Source organism: Pan paniscus, chromosome X, assembly GCF_029289425.2.
Source record: "Pan paniscus chromosome X, NHGRI_mPanPan1-v2.0_pri, whole genome shotgun sequence".
In the NCBI taxonomy this organism is placed as follows: domain Eukaryota; kingdom Metazoa; phylum Chordata; class Mammalia; order Primates; family Hominidae; genus Pan; species Pan paniscus.
Window position 1 is genome coordinate 135,569,434 of NC_073272.2, and position 20,534 is coordinate 135,589,967.

General features: G+C 41.1%; 1 protein-coding gene across 9 annotated transcripts in view; it reads left to right on the forward strand.

The window, feature by feature from the left end:
- The window catches only part of FHL1 (four and a half LIM domains 1), a 64,646-nt gene that overhangs the window by 9,913 nt on the left and 34,199 nt on the right, over positions 1-20,534 (forward strand). For all 9 annotated transcript variants that reach the window (XM_003812334.6, XM_055106636.3, XM_055106637.3 and 6 more), the window contains exon 2: positions 13,288-13,361. The gene's annotated coding sequence lies outside the window, so the exon portion shown is untranslated. The remainder of the gene's footprint in view (positions 1-13,287; positions 13,362-20,534) is intronic.

The following is a 20,534-nucleotide window of genomic DNA, read 5'->3' on the forward strand; positions in this document are numbered from 1 at the left end:
AATTTCCTTTTCAGTACTAAGGAAATGATAGCTGGGAATGCAAAGGCTTTATTGGCAAGATTGTTTTGACAAGGATGGCACAAAACTAAATTTCTATTCTTGATTAATTTATAAGTCTTGTCACTCACTTTTAGTTTTAGAGTGTGGATAAAGCTGTTTGATTCTTGTCAGATTTGAAATGTATTATTTATGAGACATTAAGGATTGGTTTTTCAGTGAATTCTGCCAGGTCTAGTTTTATGCATCATTCTGGTTTGGGAAGCTGAGTGCAAGTCTGCCTACAGACATAATCAATCACCTGCACTTTCGGGTGGCCAGGTGGACTGAAGTAACAGGTTTCCCCCCAGGTTTCTCAGAGACTAAGGAATACACACACACACACACACACATAGGCAGACCTGCAAATTATCGGTCCAAAAATATTTATATCACTAAGCCAGAGCAGTGGATTTAGACATTTGACTTAACAAAATTTGTTTTTCAACACATTCTAGCAACTACCCTGTAAATGATCGTCACCTACAACAATGAAAAGATAAAGTCCTCAGCCACATAGCTTCTAGAGGCTAAAGAGGCACGTTAAGTTGCTTGTCAAAGACTCCACACCTTCAGATGCCAGGGTCAACACAAGTTTTCAAACCCTAGACCCAATCCCTTCTAGGCCACAGAAGGTCTGCGTCTTGTAAGGAAGGAATTTTCCAATGCACTAAGCACAGCTAATCACACTAAGGAAAGAAACCAAGCAGCCAAACTAATATGAGGAAGTGAAAGTTTATACTTGCATCTTATAGCAGATGGCCTTTGTTAGAGCCACTTTTAAAATATCAACTTCACCGAGCATGATTTAGGTACAAAAACCGGCATCCAATTAAAGCCTCCAATTTGATGAGTTTAGACAGATGTATATACCCATGAAACCACTGCCCCAATCAGGATGTGGAATGTTTTTATCACCTCCACAAGTTTATCCTTGCCCCTTTTCCAGTAACATTCTTCCCCCAGCCCCTTTCCCCCAGATATCCCATTATGCTTTTGTGTGAGAGCCACTTTCAAAACTCAGATTTGAAAGTTTGTGGATCTTCCTCTATAAAAAGACTATATTTATGTCCAAAATGCAATTGTCTTCTCTATGTTTAAAATAATACTACAGAGAAATTCTAGGTATTGATTTCCTAGAATCTTTCCCTCATCCTCTGCAAGTAATACTTACTTACTGCTACTTAGTAAATAGTTTCATTATGTACTTGAATTGAAGAGAAATTACAGCCAAGAGAAAAACAATTCTGATAGACAGAAAAGCAGTGTATGTTCTTCTCAAGTAGTTACAGTGAGGTGTTAAATCCCTCAAGAACCAGAAAAGTAAAATTTGAATTTTGCTTCGTACTTATTTGTAAAGTAAAAATGAAGACTGAGAATAAAGGTTTTATATGTATCTATCTGTCTAATCATTCATCCATCCACCCATCCCTCCAGCTAGTGTGTGTATATATGTTTCTGTATAAAATTACTATGTATTAATAACCCTATCCCTTGAGGATTACAAAAGATTTGAAGGCTTCAGAGGGAATTTTCTGTGCATGAAAGGTGTACTGTCTTTACACACTTAGGTGCAAAGCAAGCTTTTCATATGCTGTTATTAGTCTCATTGATATATTTAATTGAACTAATAATTATTGGGCAATTTAAAGGCTTCTGCATTGAGATGGAGTTTGTCCCTTCGTTTGTCACCTTCTAGAAAAATCCAAGTGTCAAAAAATATCTCGCTGGCTCTCTGTTCTGTTGCTATTACTTCGGCATGCGTCGTCTCCTCTTGCCACTCTCGATTTCTACTGTTTCTGCCCTATCTTCCTTCCCTGATTTTCCTCCTCCATGTCTTTCCCGTATCCTGATGCCACTTCTCTTGCACTGCTCTGCTTTCTCATGAGAAAGCCATTTTTATAAACATCTCCAGACCGAGAGGGCAGCAGACTAATTCCAATGTGTCGGATAGCATCTTGGAGGCTGTTTCTCCTGTGATCCAACACTTTTTTCACACTCCTTTCCAGTTTCGAGCTGTACTGGAAATTGGAGAGTTGTGAAAGGATGGTTTTTGGATAATCAAAGTTGAATATACTTGCTGGGCTGTGTTATGACCGTCTTTGAAGCCACGAATCATTAAAAATAAGTGAATAGTTTACATTATAATATTCCTAGGAAACTTCCTTTGATAATTGTAAAGCAATTAAAATTGTCCTGAGATAAGGTGATTTATTGTTTTTCAGAATGGGCCATAAAGATATTAAAGAACCCATTCAACATTTGTCAAAACCCATAAAATGCACAACGCAATGAATGAACCCTAATGTAAACCCTAGACTTTAGTTCATTATAATGTATTAACGTTGGCCCATCAATTGGGACAAATGTACCACATCAATACAAGATGTTAATAATAGGGGAAACTGGGAGATGGATGCTAAGGAGGTATACAGAAACTCAGTACTTCCTGCTTAGTTTTTCTGTAAACCTAAAACTGCTACAAAAAAAAGTCTACTAATTAAAAAAAAAAACTCTTCAAATGTATGGGTTTCAGAAATACAAAGACTAGATCAGGAGCTTTTTATTATTACCGTGTGGATTAAAGTCTACTGTTTGTGGCCAGGTACAGTGGCTCATGCCTGTAATCCCAGCAATCTGGGAGGCTGAGGTGGGTGGATCACTTAAGGCCAGGAGTTTGAGACCAGCCTGGCCAACATGATGAAACCCCGTCTCTACTGAAAATACAAAAATTAGCCGGGTGTGGTGGCATGTGCCTGTATTCCCAGCTATTCGGGTGATTGAGGTGGGAGAATCACTTAAACGCGGGAGGCAGAGGTTGCGGTGAACCGAGATCACGCCACTGTACTCCAACCTGGGAGACAGAGTGAGACCCTGTCTTAAATAAATACATAAATAAATAAATAAATTCCAGTGTTTGTTTTTCAGAATGAGTGAAATAAGAGATGTGTTTCTCCTTGAGTGATGTAACTTGTGGCACGAGCCCCTGAAAAGGGGAAGTATGAGGTTCCAGGAGAGCTGCCCAGTACCTCCAATGCTATGTCTAGTTGCACAATAGTCAGTAGATAGGTCAGTGGGAGCAGTGGGTTGGGACTTCGCTTGCCACCCTTGAAACATCATGCCATCTTTGCAGTGGAGTCCCAGATTTGGCAAATTCCCTGCCCTACAACCCAGTGGGCCCTCTTTTGACCCTTGCATTTGTGGTATCATTAGCAACAGTGACAGTTGGTGAACTTATGCCAACTCTGAGCCAATATCCAGGTCAGAGTTTGATTGCTTTGGGCCAAAGGCTATTATTGCATGGCTTGTAGAAGCATAGGCCCAATGCCAGAACTTCCATGCACTTACTCAGTATGGCCAGCTCTACAGTAAACGTGTGTGAAAAGATTCGGTTTTTATAGGCATTAATGTAAATAGTTTCTTTATATTGGACCTGGGTAACTATGATGGGCAATTACAAGTACCCATTGCTTTCCTGAGTTGGCTATGAGAACAGAACATTCTGTGGTACGTGGTAGTGGGGGTGAGGGGAGGATCAGGTCTAAGAGGGACATTGCAGCTGCAAAGGGAAAGAAAAAAACTGAGAAGCCATCAAGGATTAGAAGGCAAATGGGAGCCATCACTCAAGCACTGTGTATCTTGAAGTGGTTGTCTGTCAGGTCTGTGATAAGACCTGGGGTGAAAAACCTCATAGTTCATATGATTATCTGAAAAATACCAATAAAGGGAAGAGTTGATTATAGAGTTCACCTGTTTAGTTTGTTTGTTTGTTTGTTTGTTTTTTTGAAACTGTGTCTTGCTCTGTCACACAGGCTGGAAAACAGTGACGATCGTGGCTCACTGCAGTCTTGACCTCCTGGGCGCAAGCAATCCCTCTGCCTCAGCCTCCTGAGTAGCTGGGACTGCAGGTGTGCATCACCACACCCATCTAATGTTTTAGTTTTGTAGAGGCAGGGTCTCGCTATATTGTCCAGGCTGGTCTCAAACTCATGGCTTGTTTAGCTTATTAAACTTTATTTTGTATATTGGAAATAATTCTTTGTGTACAGATCTGTTAGATGTCCTCATTGTTACATCTATTGTTAGACAGAATTTTATTTTTCTTAATTTCATTGGTTGCCTGAATTGACTATATATGTGGTACCACCTGTTAAAAGCAGATTTTGATGAGGAAGGGGAGAAAGAGGATAAAAATAACCTCTCCCTCAAGTCCCATTTCATGATGGAAGCTAGGATTCCAGTTCAGTGGCCAGGCTAACTGGTCACTTGATGCCAGTAGTGAGCTACTGCCACTGGATTTCTTTCAGTCAGCTTCACAATTGACACCAAATCCTGCAGCTGACGTGACTTTGCTGCAATTCATGTTGATTGGAAAAATGGCAAAAGTCACCATCTAACCCAATCATAATATGTTTGTTTCCCAGATATAGACAGGCTGGGTTAGTCATTAGGCCTAGTGTAGTCATGCTCCCTAACTACTGTGAGTATCTGGAAGGATTGGGGAGGTATAGTGGCAGCGGCTTGTGGGACAGGCATGTGACAGCATCCTTTTGCCCCCTTGCTGCTCACCCACTTGCTTCTTGCCACCTATTGGCTCCTCTTTGTCTTCCCCTCATTCTGTCTTCTCTTTATCCTTAATCCAGTTACTTTTGAATTTTCTGTTAAGGAACCAGGAGAGCCTCAGCATGAAAATAATTGGCTTAAGTATTCAAAGTACCAGAGCAACATACTTTATAATTCTTGGACTGCCTGATTGTTACTGCTGCAGTGGTTTGTTGGGTATTAAATGAGACTTAGGGTATTTTGTAAACGTTTTCTGACATACAATTTGAAAGTTGAATTTTGTCACCTTACAAACTTAGTTATTCCTGCAACTTTTAAAACCCCCCTAAATTTTCCTTATGTGTTCATGATTATCCCCATAGCAGATAATGGCCACATGCGTGCTGATATGAAGGATTTGCTCCAGGGCTAATTGATGGGAGCAGAGCTGCCCAGTTGCTGAATTGTAAGGAAACAGTTCATGGAGCGCCAATGCCAATTTAGGAAAAGTATGGGGCTGAGTACTTAGTAAGATGAAATAAAAAAATATTTATCCAGTGCTTACTCTAAGGAGAAGGCACTTGGCTAGGTTTGCTAGATGCTGTGGGGAGCCTTAAAACAACAGTGATCTCTTCAAGGCCAGGCATGGTGGCTCATGCCTGTAATCCCAGCACTTTGGGAGGCCAAGGCAGGCGGATCACTTGAGGTCAGGAGTTTGAGACCAGCATGGACAATATGGTGAAACCCCGTTTCTACTAAAAATACAAACATTAGCTGGGTGTGGTGGCATCTGCCTGTGGTCCCAGCTACTCGGGAGGCTGAGGCAGGAGGATCACTTGAACCTGGGATATGGAGGTGGCAGTGAGATGAGATTGTGCCACTCCACTCCAGCCTGGGCGACAGAGAGAGACCCTGTCTCAAAAAAAAAAAAAAAAAAAAAAAAGTACTAGCGATCTCTTCAAGCAAAGAACGCCCATTCTAATTGGAGAAGCTGTTAAAGACACATGAAGGATGTGGTGGAAAGAGTATTGAACTGCATAGGATGTGGGGAGAGAGTCAGGAGTTTTGAATCCTAGCCTGAGTTCTGCCACTAAGCATTGGAAACTCTGGGCAAATCATCTCCCCACTCTGGGTCTCAGTTTATAAAAAGGCAAATGAACGAGATCATCTCTAAGATATTCTGTAGATTGATTCATAAATGTGGAAGAGATTCCGGAAAACGGAAGCTTGAGCCCAGGAGTTCCAGACCAGCCTGGGCAACATGGTGAGACTCTGTCTCTACAAAAAATACAAAACATTAGCCTGGTGAGGTGATGTGTGTTTGTAGTCCCTGTTTCTCAGGAGGCTGAGGTGGGAGGATCACATGGGCCCGGGAGGCTGCAGTGAGCTATCACCTGGGAGCTTGTTAGAAATGCAACTTTCATGGGCCCCACTCCAGACCTAGGGAATCAGAAACGCTGGGGATGGGGCCCCGCCATCTGTGTCCTAACAAGGTCCTCCCTCAGGAGATTTTGAGGCACAATAAAGTCTGACAATTACAGGCTATAGGAATTTGGGTCAGTGGTTCTCAGCCTCTGCCATACAATAGATTCATCTGGGGGAACTTTGTTGGGGGTGGGGCGCTGACTTTGTTTGTGCTGCTGTAACAGAATATCTGAGACTGGGTACCTTATAAAGAACAGAAATCTATTTCTCACGGTTCTGGAGACTGGGAAGTCCCAAGATCAAGGTGCAAACAGGTTCGATTGTTAAGGGCTGCTCTCTGCTTCCAAGATGACACTTTAGTGCTCCAGCCTCCAGAGGGGAGGAACGCCCTGCCCTCATGTGGCGGAAGGCAGAAGGGCAAGAGAGCCAAAGGCTCTCTTGAAGCTTTAATCCCATCCACCAGGGAGGAGCTCTCCCAGTTTAATCACCCCACCTCTTAGAGGCCCCACCTCTCAATACCATCACATTGTCCATTAAGATTCAACACCTGAATCTTGGATACATGAAAACCGTAGCAGGCACCCAGGCATCACTAGTTGCTTTGGCTCTCCAGGTGCCGCCAATTTTGAGAATCACTGGTTTAGGGGAAAGTGGCATCAACCAAGACTTCTGTCATTCTCTAGCTGCAATGAACCTCAGATGCAGGGAGTCAGCCAAAGCCAGAGGCTTGAATTTCACTCAAAGAAACTTGGCCTTTAGATTACAATGGAGAAATGTTTTTGGCAATGGGAGTGATACATTCGAGGTGGAACATTTGAGAGATGATTCTGATGCTAGCTATGTGAAGAAGAGGGCATACCCATAGTTAAGAAATCTGATGAAATAGTCTGGTGTGAAGTGATAATGGGCCAAATTAGGACCTTAGAAATGAAATTATAAGGAAGAAAATGTATGAAAGCTCTTTTGCAGGAAAAATGGGCAGGGTTTGGCGATGGTTGCTGGGGTGACAGCAATGTTAGAATGTCTTTGGTTCAGGAGTTCCTCTCAGACTTCTGGGAGGGCCAGTGCTCTCTAGATGCATCTGGCAAAATTGTCATGTATGGATCTGTGCAATTCTTTGTTTTTTGTTGCTTTGATTTAGGAGTTATAATGCAGAGGTGACCAACAGCAAGTTATAGAAAAATACAGAATTACAGTCACCTCAAAAGCTACTCATGGTCATCATGTCAGAGGGAAAAAATGCTGTTTTTCTTTTAAGGAAAGAATGCTTGGAGTTGTGGGAAAGTTGTAGACTTGGCAATGAGTAATTCAAGCCTATCAGTCAATTAAGTGAGTTTTTATTTTATCATTTGTTTTATTTGGGAGCTGCTGTAATAGTCATTGAGAGGACATCAGTCTTCATATTTTTAAAACAAAACAAAAATACCATTGAACATTAGGGCAAAGGACAAGAATTTCAAGGTTTTTACCTTTTGACTTCAGCAAATATTTGCTGCTCCATTTTTCTTGCTAGATTTTGCCATTTGACTTGTGTTTTTCCTTTGTTCCAATTTGTTCTTTGTGCTTGATAACTGTAGTGTACTCTATTTTTTTTTTTTTTTTGAGACACAGTCTTGCTCTTTTGCCCAGGTTGGAGTACAGTGGTGCGATCTTGGCTCACTGCAACCTCTGCCTCCTGGATTCAAGTGATTCTCGTGTCTCGGCCTCCCAAGTAGCTGGAATTACAGGCACGCACCACCATGTCTGGCTCATTTTTGTATTTTCAGTAGAGATGGGGCTTCACCATGTTGGCCAGGCTGGTCTCGACCTCCCAAAGTGCTGGGATTACAGGCGTGCATCACTGCTCCTTGCCTCTATTCTATTTTCGATGGCTTTTTTATTCATAAGTATTCTTAAGGTTTTAATATTCCAGTTAAAAAATAAATATATTTGTCCCTTTATGTTTTTCCCCAATATACTTATTCTTCCTTTATGACCAAAAATTATTTAAATTTGCATCCAGAAATGGCTCACAGAAAGAGCTCCTTGGTATTTATTTAGGGCATGGTGGGACCTTTTGTTAGTTTCTAGGTCATGCCACATCTGGAAGGAAAGATACCTTTTATTTACTAATTTGAAAATCTATGAAAGCAGACTCAGTATTTTACAGGGTTGCATATATTCCTATGCAAAGTTGCATATATTCCTATGCAAAGTTAAAAATGACTCACTACTCCAACTTTGGTAAATGTGTGCACTTTAGTTTTTGAAAGAAGTGCAAAAATCTGCAGAAAAATCTGGACTAATCATAACTTGGAATTTTTAGTATATCTGGTAGATAACTTTTAAAAATATAACCCATCTTTTCCCAAACTGGATAAGGATAATTCCTCTCTTTGCAAATTGTGAGGAATATTATGATTGTATCATATAAAATAAATATAGAAACATGTAGAATAAATGATCTTCCAGAGTATATAGAGGATATCACCAGGTAATACTCTGTACTAAATATAAGGACACAAAACTGGACTTTATTATATTTCTATAACTGGTAATATCCTTCCAGTTTTTGCTTGTTTATTAAATGAATATACTGTTAAAGATTTGGTTATGTTGTAGATCTTAATTATGTTGGAATTATTAAAAATGAGGGATCTTTAATCTGTACTGCTTATTTCCAATAAATTATTTTGCCGAATGAGAGCCAGTTTACCAGTTCTTTTGTTAAAGAAAATGAGCCAGTGGCTACCTCAGTTGTATTTATCATTGCCTTTTATGGTAAACATTTAAAATGTGTTTTTAATGGTGCACATGCCAATGTTTCTGACCTCTATAGTAGCATAAGTATTTGAATAAAAGTGAGGTAAATGAGAAGTCTGTGCCACCCAGTCTCATCACAAGTGTACCTAATTAAGAAGATGTTTGGAATTCACTGTTCTTTGATTTCTTGGGTGGGAGAGAATATTCTGAAGGCTGTGATTAAGGAATCGTTACCATGACAATCACATTCAAAGAATTGAGAGGAGACAATGAGTCTGTGGGGGATCATCTCTTTTGATTGATTTGACTCTTCTTTTAAGTTCTTTCAAACAGCTGTTGTCACTGGATTTTCTTTTCCACGTAATTCACACAATTGATTGGTGATGTGGGGATCATTGAAGCTTGGTTGTCAGTAGTGATAAGGGTCATCAGTGTCCATGACCACAATACTTTTGCTAAACCTGGAGAGTGATTGTATGTGTTAAATGTCACTAAAAAGTAACTCTTGGCTTCTTTCTGGAATAATATATGTGGTTTGTCTATTTTCACTTATTAATTTTGTCAGGGTGGGATATGATTATCATGATCTCTTTGAAAGCATGACTAACTCTAAAGTGTTTGAGCTTTATTTTGGATTACTTTGCTGTCATCTTACCCAGTGTTTTGTGTGCTGTTTTGTTTTTATTCTTTAACTTGCACAATGTTGTCAACGTAATTTATATGATGTTCTGGTCAGAGACACAGTTACACGCTGCAGATTGAAAAGTACACACAAATATACCCACCACGAGTGCTTCAGCCTCACGACCCCAGCTCATGTTAAGTGGGACATGCTAGTACAGACGATAAAGTGAAATGGAGATACAAAGGCAGTTCAGATCTGACTGTCAATTTTTCTCCTTTGTGGACTAATTCTGGGTGGTGAAACCATGAACTATGGAACGAAGACTGCTCCAGCATGAGTCTGAGTTGAATCCCATGTGAGAGCTTTGCCTCCTCAGCCTTTGGGCCTTTCTTTCTTCTGCCCTCTGGAGGGTGTCAGAGAACATGAAATGCAAGGACTTTCTGGAAAGGATAGCCAGGGTTTGGTCTGGTAACTAGAAGACACTTTCCCTGCCCCTTCCCCACCACCCCCTCCAAGCCGGAACATGTAGAGGTGAGGAGCAGACACAGAGATGGCAGGGAAGCCACTGGCAACGTGGGAATCGTAGGAAGGAAGTGATTCCGGTTCTTGAAAAAGACAACCGGATTCCATTAAGTAGAATCAGTATGAATTGTACTCATCTCCAGGAAAAATCAATTCCAGAAGGGTGAGTAAGATGAAATATGATAAGACTAGTGTGTGACAGATTCAGGTTTGAAGCTTAAGGTGGATGGAATCGAAAGAAAGGTATATTTGGTGTCAAGTGTTTGTGGCGGCATGTGAAATCATTATCCACGTTTGATAACAGTTTGACTCTTTGCCTGCTATAATAATAGTAGTAAGTATGTATTTAACATTCAATGCGTACCTTGTGTGGGGGAGGCCCTGCTAAATGCTTTGCATGGACGTACCTCCTTACCTCTATGAGGTAGGTGGCCATTATGATGCTCATAGAGGCTGGACAGCTAATATGAGGCGGAGCCTGTATTTGAGCTCAGGCAGTCTGACTCTGGTGCCCCTGCTGTGAAGAGCTGTGCCATGCTGCATTCCTCCTGTAGCTGCACGAAAGGGTGTGGCATCTTCTAGAAACAGTGAGTTCTATATGAGTGGAGTGTGGTGGTGGGAGAATAGATGGAGTAAAGCCTTTTGTGTAAACATACCATGCTAAGTACTGGGAGATAGAAACGAAATGAGAGATTGTTTTGTTTTGTTTTTTGAGATGGAGTCTTGCTCTGTCGCTCAGGCTGGAGTGCAGTGGTGCGATCTCAGATCACCGCAACCTCCACCTTCCAGGTTCAAGCAATTCTCCTGCCTCAGCCTCCTGAGTACCTGGGACTACAGACACACGCCACCACGCCGGCTAATTTTTGTATTTTTTTGGTAGAGACGGGGTTTCATCATGTTGGCCAGGATGGTCTTGATCTCATGACCTCGTGATCCACCCACCGCAGCCTCCCAAAGTGCTGGGATTACAGGTGCCAGCCACCACACCCAGCCAAAATAAGACATTTCTTTGCCCCTGCCACCAGGATATTTAACATCTTACAGGACTAACAAAACCTAACATGAACCAGTCCAGATTCATATGATAGAATATGAAAATGTTTTCTGGAAAGAATAGCCAGAGTCCCAGTCTGGTTACTAGAAGACACTTTCCCTGTCCCTTCCCCACCTGTAGCCCTTCCAAGCTGGAATGTGCAGAGGTGAGGAACAGACAGAGAGATGGCAGGGAAGCTATTGGCAAGGTGGGAATCTTAGGAAGGAAGTGATTCCGGTTCTTGAAAAAGAGAACCGGATTCCGTCAAGTAGAATAGGTATGAATTGTACCCATCTCTAGGAAACATCAATTCCAGAAGGGTGAATTAGATGAAATATGATAAGACTAGTGTGTGACAGATTCAGGTTTGATGCTTCAGTTGGATTGAATCAAAAGAGAGGTATATTTGGTGTCAGGTGTTTGTGGTGGCATGTGAAATCATTATCCACGTTTGATAACAGTTTGACTTTTTGCCTGCTGTAATAATAGTAGTAAGTATGTATTTAACATTCAATGGGTACCTTGTGTGGGGGAGGCCCTGCTAAATGCTTTACATGGACGTACGTCCTTACCTCTATGAGGTAGGTGGCCATTATGATGCTCATAGAGGCTGGACAGCTAATATGAGGCGGAGCCTGTATTTGAGCTCAGGCAGTCTGACTCTGGTGCCCCTGCTGTGAAGAGCTGTGCCCTGCTGCATTCCTCCTGTAGCTGCACGAAAGGGTGTGGAATCTTCTAGAAGCAGTGAGTTCTATATGAGTGGAGTGTGGTGGTGGGAGATGAGATGGAGTAAAGCCTTTTGTGTAAACATACCATGCTAAATACTGGGAGATAGAAATGAAATAAGAAATATTTCTTCCTGACACCAAGATACTTAACATTTTACCGGACAAAGAAAACCTAACATGAAACAATCCAGATTCATATGATAGAATATGAAGATACTGTCTCTACTTAAGTACAGGTGGGAGGAAGACTGGAAGATGTTCCTTTGAATTAAGTCACTTTAAAACATTTGCTTTCAAATGTTAGCGCTTCACCATGGGCACAAAATTTGTCTTCCTCCAGGCTTTTGGCCTGGCAAACAAGAACCCTGTCCCTATAGTCAGCAGATTCGTCCATTTTGAGTTGGGAAGCATTGTCTTCAGCCTTTTCTTCCTGACAACGATCCTGACAATCGTCGTCAGGATCTCTAAAGAGATGAACTCATTAGCCTAGTGAACCAACAGTCTCAGCTGTTTATTTACCAGCACATTAACAGTTTTTCCATTTATATCCACTGCCTGTGTGACGATCAGCCTGGAAATGGTTTGAGCATAGGGTGGGAGGGGTGGTTACACACCTGGTTGTAATCCTTGGTTTATTTTTGCCCTGTTTCCATCTATACTTCTTGAGAGCTTCCTGTGTTCCAGGCACTGACCTGGGTGTTGGGACAGAGTAGTGAAAAAACAGACTGGGTCCCCCGCCCAAGGCACTGTCTTTTCCTCAGATTTCATTCACTCATGTACATTTTCATAGTTGATCTAAAAGCGGCATTTGGTGTGAATTCTAGGATTTCACACTTTTAGGATAATACAGTGATCACACTCCCTTTCTCCTTTGCCCCAGCCAGTCCTTTCTGAATAAAGGTCGAGGGATTGGGGGAGGAAGGCAGTGATGCGAATGGGCCTGTGGGGAGGTCGCATGGGCTTGAGGAGGGCAGCATGTCATAGCGGGCCATATTTGTGTCAGGGTTGGGAACGGCACAGGGCACACCTGTTTCCTAGTGCTGCAGAACCCTCGTCCTGGGATGAGCCTGCCCGCTAGTCTGCATCCTAATCCTGCTGTTGATTGGAGATAACTTCAGCGGTCACAGGGCACCTCGTCTCCATGGCAACCCCTCTAAATATTCCTCTAGTGACTTGTGCTCTACATTCTGGCTGGATCAGAGCCCTCCTGTGGCAAAATATTCTAAAGATGTTAAAAGAGAGAGAGAGAAAAAAAAAGGCTCAACTAATAAATCTATTCTAAACGACTGAGTCATTTGTTTTGATTACCCGGGTGATTGCCAAATGTTAATTTAAAACTGAAATAGGCCATGAGCTCACTCCCCTAACAATGCTGAGTGTTTGAGCTAATACGGCTTGATAATGAGGGAGCCAGATCCACTGCCAGTGCTCATGTTATATGATAAACAGACATTTGGAGAAGTATGCAGAACATCTTGGCAGTTTTCCTTTAACTCTAAGGGTTGTAAATACAAAGTAGAATGTGTTACCATGAGCCATTTCATAGGAAGTTGACTTTATTTTTTTAGAATTCAGAACTTTGCTTCTAAAAAGGTAACTTTGCCTCTTGATTCTCATTTTTTTCCCTAACTTAGGCACCTTGGAAGTTGTTTTCAACCATATCCGGCCTTTGCCGAATACATCCTATCTGCCACACATCCAGCGTGAGGTAAGTTTTACTAATTGCCACAAATTCTTACACTGATCTCCAACCTTCTAAGTTGTGGTATTAGGGGCGGCATTGTACAAAGGGCTTTATTTGTACAGGAGGTTTCAGAAGGTTCATTTTAACTGACCCAACCAATGTCACTGCTTACCCTAAATATTAGCTCTCGGGGGCAATGTCTTTTCAAGGGAAAATCTCATTTGCTTTCAACTTGGGCATATGAAAAGGGAATTTGCCAGGCACAACAGAACTATTCGAATGTCTGCTTTAAAGTAAAGATCTGCTCATGTCGTTGCACGAACAGTAGGGAGCAGGAAAGCTGCATGGAGCAAATGCTGGGATGGGACGGAGGAGACTCCTGCTGCCAGCCACGAGAAGGTTAGGCTGACCTGATCAGCTATTAGGAATCTTTCTCCCTGGGTGGAAGGAGCCAAGGTGCGGGACTGGCAATGCAAAATCTGGTGATAGAAGGCCAAAGAGTGCTTCTGCTCAGTGACATTAATAGGGTCCAGGAGATTTTCTTCTGATTTGCCCTCAAGTTCAGAACAACCTGTGGGAAGCCAGTATAAGAATGCTTATACTGGATAAGCGTTCTCTGTCCTCTTCATTTAGCCACAGTGGCTTGTTTATACTCTGTGATGACTCAGGGTTCCTCAGTTTTCTCTTTGAGAGAAGGACATTGACCTTTGAAAATAATGAAAGGAAGGAATCTAAGAGAAGGCTCAGCCAGGCACGATACAGTAATGGTCCCTCCTTTTTGGTGCCCCGGTCTCTGTGCGCTCACAAGAGGGAATGTAACCTTTGCCAGCACCATACCTGTCAGGATTTGCCATTTCATCCCTCAAAAGGTTGCTGCGTTTTTGCCTTCACCTTCACCCTGCCCACCCCTGCATGCAGCCACATGGTCAGTGTAGGTACTTAGATTTCAGTTAGGGTACATGCTCAGCAGGTGACAAGAATTGCCTTTGTTATGTCTACTTGCTACAGAATTCTCCCCAGGTTTTAAAATATATATCTTCAAATACCTAAATGTATTAAACCTTAAAGAGTAAAAAGCATAGGACAAACTTTTAGAAATGCTAAACCTGAATTTTATCCATTTCATCAATTATGGTGGTAGTCAGAAGTCCTTCCAAGGCCCTCGGGCTTGAAGCAAGCTCAGTGATACAAGCTTTCAGCAGCTTCCCTCTGCTGCTGGAGATGGAATCTTCATTTCTGGGTCTAAATCCTGCCATAGCTCTCATTCATAGCCTTTACCTATAATGGTTGTTTTCAAACTTAAAAAAAATGATAGAAACCTATCTTCAAAAAATACAAATCTTTAGATCTAACCCCAATAGAGAAAACCAAAGCCGAACTGCTTTGGCTCAAGTAGGAGGCTGTGACTCTCTGTCACCCTCCTCTAAGGGTGAACCCTATTGAAAGAGCAGAGATTTTAGCTCTGTGCCCTTTCCCAGCTCTTATTTTTATTTTCCCACAGAAGAGGCTAGATTCTTTAAGGAGATATAAAGAAGGGAGAGAGAAAGATATAAAGATTCTTTAAGGAGATACAAAGACATCCTCTCATCAGCTGGAAATGCCAGCTAGGTGAGACCTGACTATGCATATGCATTGTTTGCCCTTAGTAATTCCATAGCAATCTGCAAATTCAATCAGCTTTATCAGCAGAAAACTTTGATAGAAACCATGTGTAAAAGGGCTGTGTTCTTAAAGTGGAACATTTAAATCGAAGTTTTCCAAGCACACATTTCAAGTGGTTTTATGATACCAAGCACATCCCAGTGACATCTTTACATTGACCAAAACTTGGTGTCCTTGGGTTTTCTTTTAAAGCACTGAGTTTCTCAGGTGTGTCAGTTGAATAGAATCTGCTAAATTCTTTTTTATTTTCTTAAATTTTTTATTGATTTATTTTTTTTTATGGAGTCTTGCTTTGTCGCTCAGGCTGGAGTGCAGTGGTGCAAGTGCAGTGGTGCGATCTGGCTCAGTGCAACCTCCATCTCCCAGGTTCAAGCAATTCTCCTGCCTCAGCCTCCCAAATACCTGGGATTACAGGCGTCTCTACATCAACATGCCTGGCTAATTTTTGTAATTTTAGTAGAGACAGGGTTTCATCATGTTGGCTAGGCTGGTCTCAAACTCCTGGCCTCAAGCGATCCGCCCTCCTCGGCCTCCCAAAGTGCTGGGATTACAGGCGTGAGCCACTGCGCCCGGCCAAATCTGTTAAATTCTGTTTCCCTGTAACAGAAATATATAGGATTACACAACTGCATCTGGTGTTCTTTCTTCCTTTCTTTTATTCATTCATTCAGCCCTACTATGGGCCAGGGCAGGAATGTAGTGGTGAGCACAAAAACAACAAAAAAATACCTTTTGGGTTTGATATTCTTCAAGGGTGGGACATGCCTAGATTATTTTCTCTTTTGCAGACAAGGAAACTGAAAATTGCTTTGCTTTTCTCAATTACATTGCCCAGTATTCAGTAGACAGGTATGGATGCAGGGGTACAGTTGCAAGTCCCCATCTCTACTCTGCTCTTTGAGCCTATGATTTATGCCACTTCCATATAAGCATGTGCAAATAAAGTATTCAGTAATTGCCATGGATGCAGCTGTCCCTGGGACCCGAAGGCCCTAAAATGAAAATAAATGTAAACTGTGCATTTCACACTCTATTTTTAAAACGTTTGTTTGGAATAATTGAATAGTTTAGTAAAATGGGCTTTGCTGTTTCCACATGAGGATATCTTGTTCTTTTATTTTTTATTTTTGTTGAGACGGAGTCTCACTCTGTCGCCCAGGCTGGAGTGCAGTGGTGCGATCTCGGCTCACTGCAATCTGTACCTCCCATGTTCAAGCGATTCTCCTGCCTCAGCCTCCCAAGTAGCTGGGATTACAGATGCGTGCCACCATGCCTAGCTAATTTTTGTATTTTTAGTGGAGATGGGGTTTCACCATGTTGGCCAGGCTGGTCTCGAACTCCTTACCTCAAGTGATCCACCTGCCTTGGCCTCCCAAAGTGCTGGGATTACAGGTGTGAGCCACCATGCCCGGCCTATTTTGTTCTTTTAAGTGATGGTGTGTCCCCTTTTAATACAGTATTTATCATAGATAAACTTTATTATTCAGAAACTTAGAATTATTCCATTTGGCTGCCTTTTAGTTTACAGAATTATTTGGAACACAAGCTTGAACACATAATTCTTAACACATACGTGAACTGGGCTAAATTTGAGTATTTGTACCATAGTAGTGACAATATTGTTAATTAAACATGTGTTTCACATGTAGGAGATATTTGTATCACTGACATATGGTCATTTTCATTATTGATTTGGCAGTTTTTTAATATTCACAAAACACAAAATTTTGAAATACAGTAGTCAAAGTGATTTGATCTGTGCCATTTGTATTGATGTAACCTCTCTTCTTGGTGCACTAGCAATAAGAAGGAGAATCAGCACAGATGGGTTACACAGACTTAGAGGATTTGGAAACCATCACTTTAGAGCCAAGGTCTCAAACTGATGGGCTGGATCTGGCACACAGAGGTGTTCTTTTAAAATTTTAATTGCCAGCATTTAAAAATTGAAAGGTTTCATATTTTTTGAAGTCCAAATTTTTCAGCTTCTCTTGAAATATCAGAAGATCTGGCAATATTGAGCCCTCACTCCTGTTTGGCTACACTAGGCTGGAGCCAAATGGCTGCTGTTTCTTTTCTTTTTTTTTTTTTTTTTTCCTGAGATGGAGTCTCGCTCTGTCACGCAGGCTGGAGTGCAGTGGCATGATCTCCGCTCATTATAAGCTCTGCCTCCCAGGTTCACGCCATTCTCCTGCCTCAGCCTCCCCAGTAGCTGGGACTATAGGTGCCCGCACCACGCCCGGCTAATTTTTTGTATTTTTTAGTAGAGACGGGGTTTCACCATGTTAGCCAGAATAGTCTGGATCTCCTGACCTTGTGATCCGCCCACTTCGGCCTCCCAAAGTGCTAGGATTACAGGCGTGAGCCACCGCACCTAGCCAGCTGCTGTTTCTTTAGCTAGAGCATGAACTCTGAAGTTTGCCACAGTCTCTGGCAGTATTTGTAATCTCCTTGACACTAAGGACAAGGGTTGGTTGCCATTATCTGAATGTTTAACCCCTATAGACATGTGAGTTTTCAATCCCAGGTCTAGATAAAATTGAGGTTGCAAACTTAAGGTCATCCTTTTTCTCAAGATATCAGCTTGCTAATTTTCAGGGGCACGACATAGGGTGACAGTCATATTAAGGAGGTGCTTTAAAAGGGTTGAGGGCAAACATTTCAGAGGAAGGTTACTTTCTGATGATGGTACCTGATTAAGAAAAGGATACATCGACAGGTACGGGTGATTTATTTTATTCTGGCAGATTCCTGTAGTCTACTTTGGTGCTTCTCACACTTTAATGTGCAGATTCTGATGCAGCAGGTCTAGAGTAGGGCCTGAGATCCTGCATTTCCAACAAGCACCAGGTTATACCACTGCTGATCTGAGGACCTCCCTCTCTTTGAGTAGCAAGGGGACTCTACCTTAAAGCAATCCTAAGAAAAATCAGTCAGGCAGTGATGGTGCTAATGTTTAGAACATTCACTTTTCTCTAGCCTGAGAAAGAAAAAGAGATACGAACCAGGGTATTTTGGGTTGAATCTTCCCAGATAAATCTGGATCTACTTTGAGTTGGAGCAGAGGAGGTGAAAAATCAATTATTTTCAATACAGTATAGCACATGGAAAAGATAAATCTAACTCTGATTTTAAAATTTGTTTTAAATTAAGTGCTTCTGGTAAAAAAAAAGCTAGATATGCTCAGGAATCATGAAATGTAGGGATTAGAGCTTTTAATTTTAGGAAAATATGGGGCTGTTAGCAAACTTGTAAATCAGACCACAGAAAATAGGATAATTATCAAATCCCTGGTTATATGATAACCTTGTAAGCTATAAAATGATTTTAAAAAGTTGGAAAGAAAGAAATCAACAGTTTCAAATATATACAGTCCTATATTGAAAAGTATAATTAAAATGAAAAAGCACACCAGGAAAAATCTGTGGCACAGATGACAAGATACATAATTTCTATATCATGCACAGACCTCATACAGATTGTAAGAAAGGTGTGCACAGGCCTAGCACGTGGTAGGTGCTTCCTAACTGTTGGCTGAATGAATTATCCAATTGATAGATGGGTAAAAGACACTCAAGTTATATCACAATGTAAAGAAATGCATGAAAAACATTCAGCCTCACTGGTATGCAAAGATAAGCATATTTAAACGTCAGCAAGGCACACTTTTACTAAGTTAGCAGAATTACAAAAAGAAAACACAATGTTAATATGGTTAACTTGAAATGGATATGCACTTATTCACTGCTGGTAGCAAAGTAAGTTGGTACAAAGCCTTTTGGAACATAGTTTGGCAATATATGCCTAAAGGCACAAAGATTGGTACCCTTTAATCTAGTAATCATACTTTGGGAAATGTGTTCTGAGAAACAAATTATTCTAAGAAAAGAAAAAAAGCTGTGTAAGCATTCATCACAGTGTTATTTGTGAGGACAAAAAGAAAGAATTTAAATGTCTAATGTGAAAAAAATAGTTCATTTATTCAATAAATAGTTTTGATTGAGTAGATTATGATACATCTATGCAGTGGAATTTCATGAATCTGTTAATTATAATTTTCACACTTACATTAGCAATATGAAAGAATTTGTATAATACAGTCTTACTAAAAAATGCAGGATGCAAAATTGTATATATGCTGTGATTGTAACTTGCAAAGTGATATGTACCTGTGGACAAGAACTAGAAGGCACAAGGAAAAAATGTAAGTATCACTTTATTTGAAGTTGTATTCATGTTGTGATGTTGTTTGTACATTTTGCTATTACTTAGATGTTGAGAATCTTCCACTTTTATGTACTTAACTCCATATCACAAGCCGGATATTCTAATCTATCACAGAGTGCTTAGTAAGTAACCAAGAAACATGAGGACTCCTGTCCAGAGCCTAAACATGGGGTTCCAATGCTCTAGTTCCTTCTCGCTTGTTGTGTTTCATCATCCAGAGCCCCCATTTCTCTTTCTTCCGTATTTGGTGGTTGGTAGAGGCATCTTGGTATATGCCACATGACACCAAGTATAAATATTTGTTTCAGAGCTTTTAATGAATGTCTAGCAGTGCCAGGCAGGGAATGAATCTTCATGTTTAAAGGTCCAGTGTCCACTTAAGGAACATCTTAATGGAGCTACAGCTCAAGAGCAATGCCCATTTCATCTTCTGATTTCCTTTAGATAAGCAACAAAAATTGGCTTTAAGGTCATGAGCCTCCTTACAGCAGTCCCTCTCACCTTCAGCTGTATTCCCTATTTCAGATATACTTGTTTCTCTGCTGTAAGTACACTTTTCTTTTCTAATTAGGTCAGTTACTTCATGTCTGTTTTTCTTTTTTGACATGGTTTCTTCTGGCTTTGGCACCACATATTTTCCCCATATGTCATTGCCTCTGGAGCTTCATGTTGCAATAGTTTTTCAAGGGGAACGGAGAGCACATTGCTAAGGGTGGGGGATGGCTTTTGCCTCTTTTGCCTGCCCTTTGCTTCAGTGAGTGTTCGTATTTCTTTTGGGCCTAGTTCTGTTTGGTTTTGTAGTCTTCAGAGTCAGTTATGTTTGGACTGAAAGATACTTAAGTAAAAATAATGGCAAGTCAGAGATATGTCTGGCAAAGGTGCAGCACATTTGTTAAGGTTACTGGTTTATTTATCTCCCTTGTCTCTATGGCAACTAAATCTGGGTCTGGGATTTAATGGACTTAGTTTTGACCTCTTGTAACATCTCCTAACTTTTCCCAGCCTCTGATTTAGAAAGAATTCATTTTCACTTGAGGAGAGAAACTGTCTCACTTACAAAAGGGGTCCTAACTGGACTCTCGAAAAGTGGAATCTCTAGTCTTTGATTCTTACACAGTCTTCAACCAGAGTACCCATTGTGGTTGTAAAGAAAGCTAAGAAGTCATGTAGAAATACACACACACACACACATACACACACACACACACACACACACACACATAATGTCTCAAGGAAATACTTTTTAGTGAAATAAAGTATTATTTAGTTAATGTGAATGAACTGTCTGTAAAGAGAACCTTTTGTCAG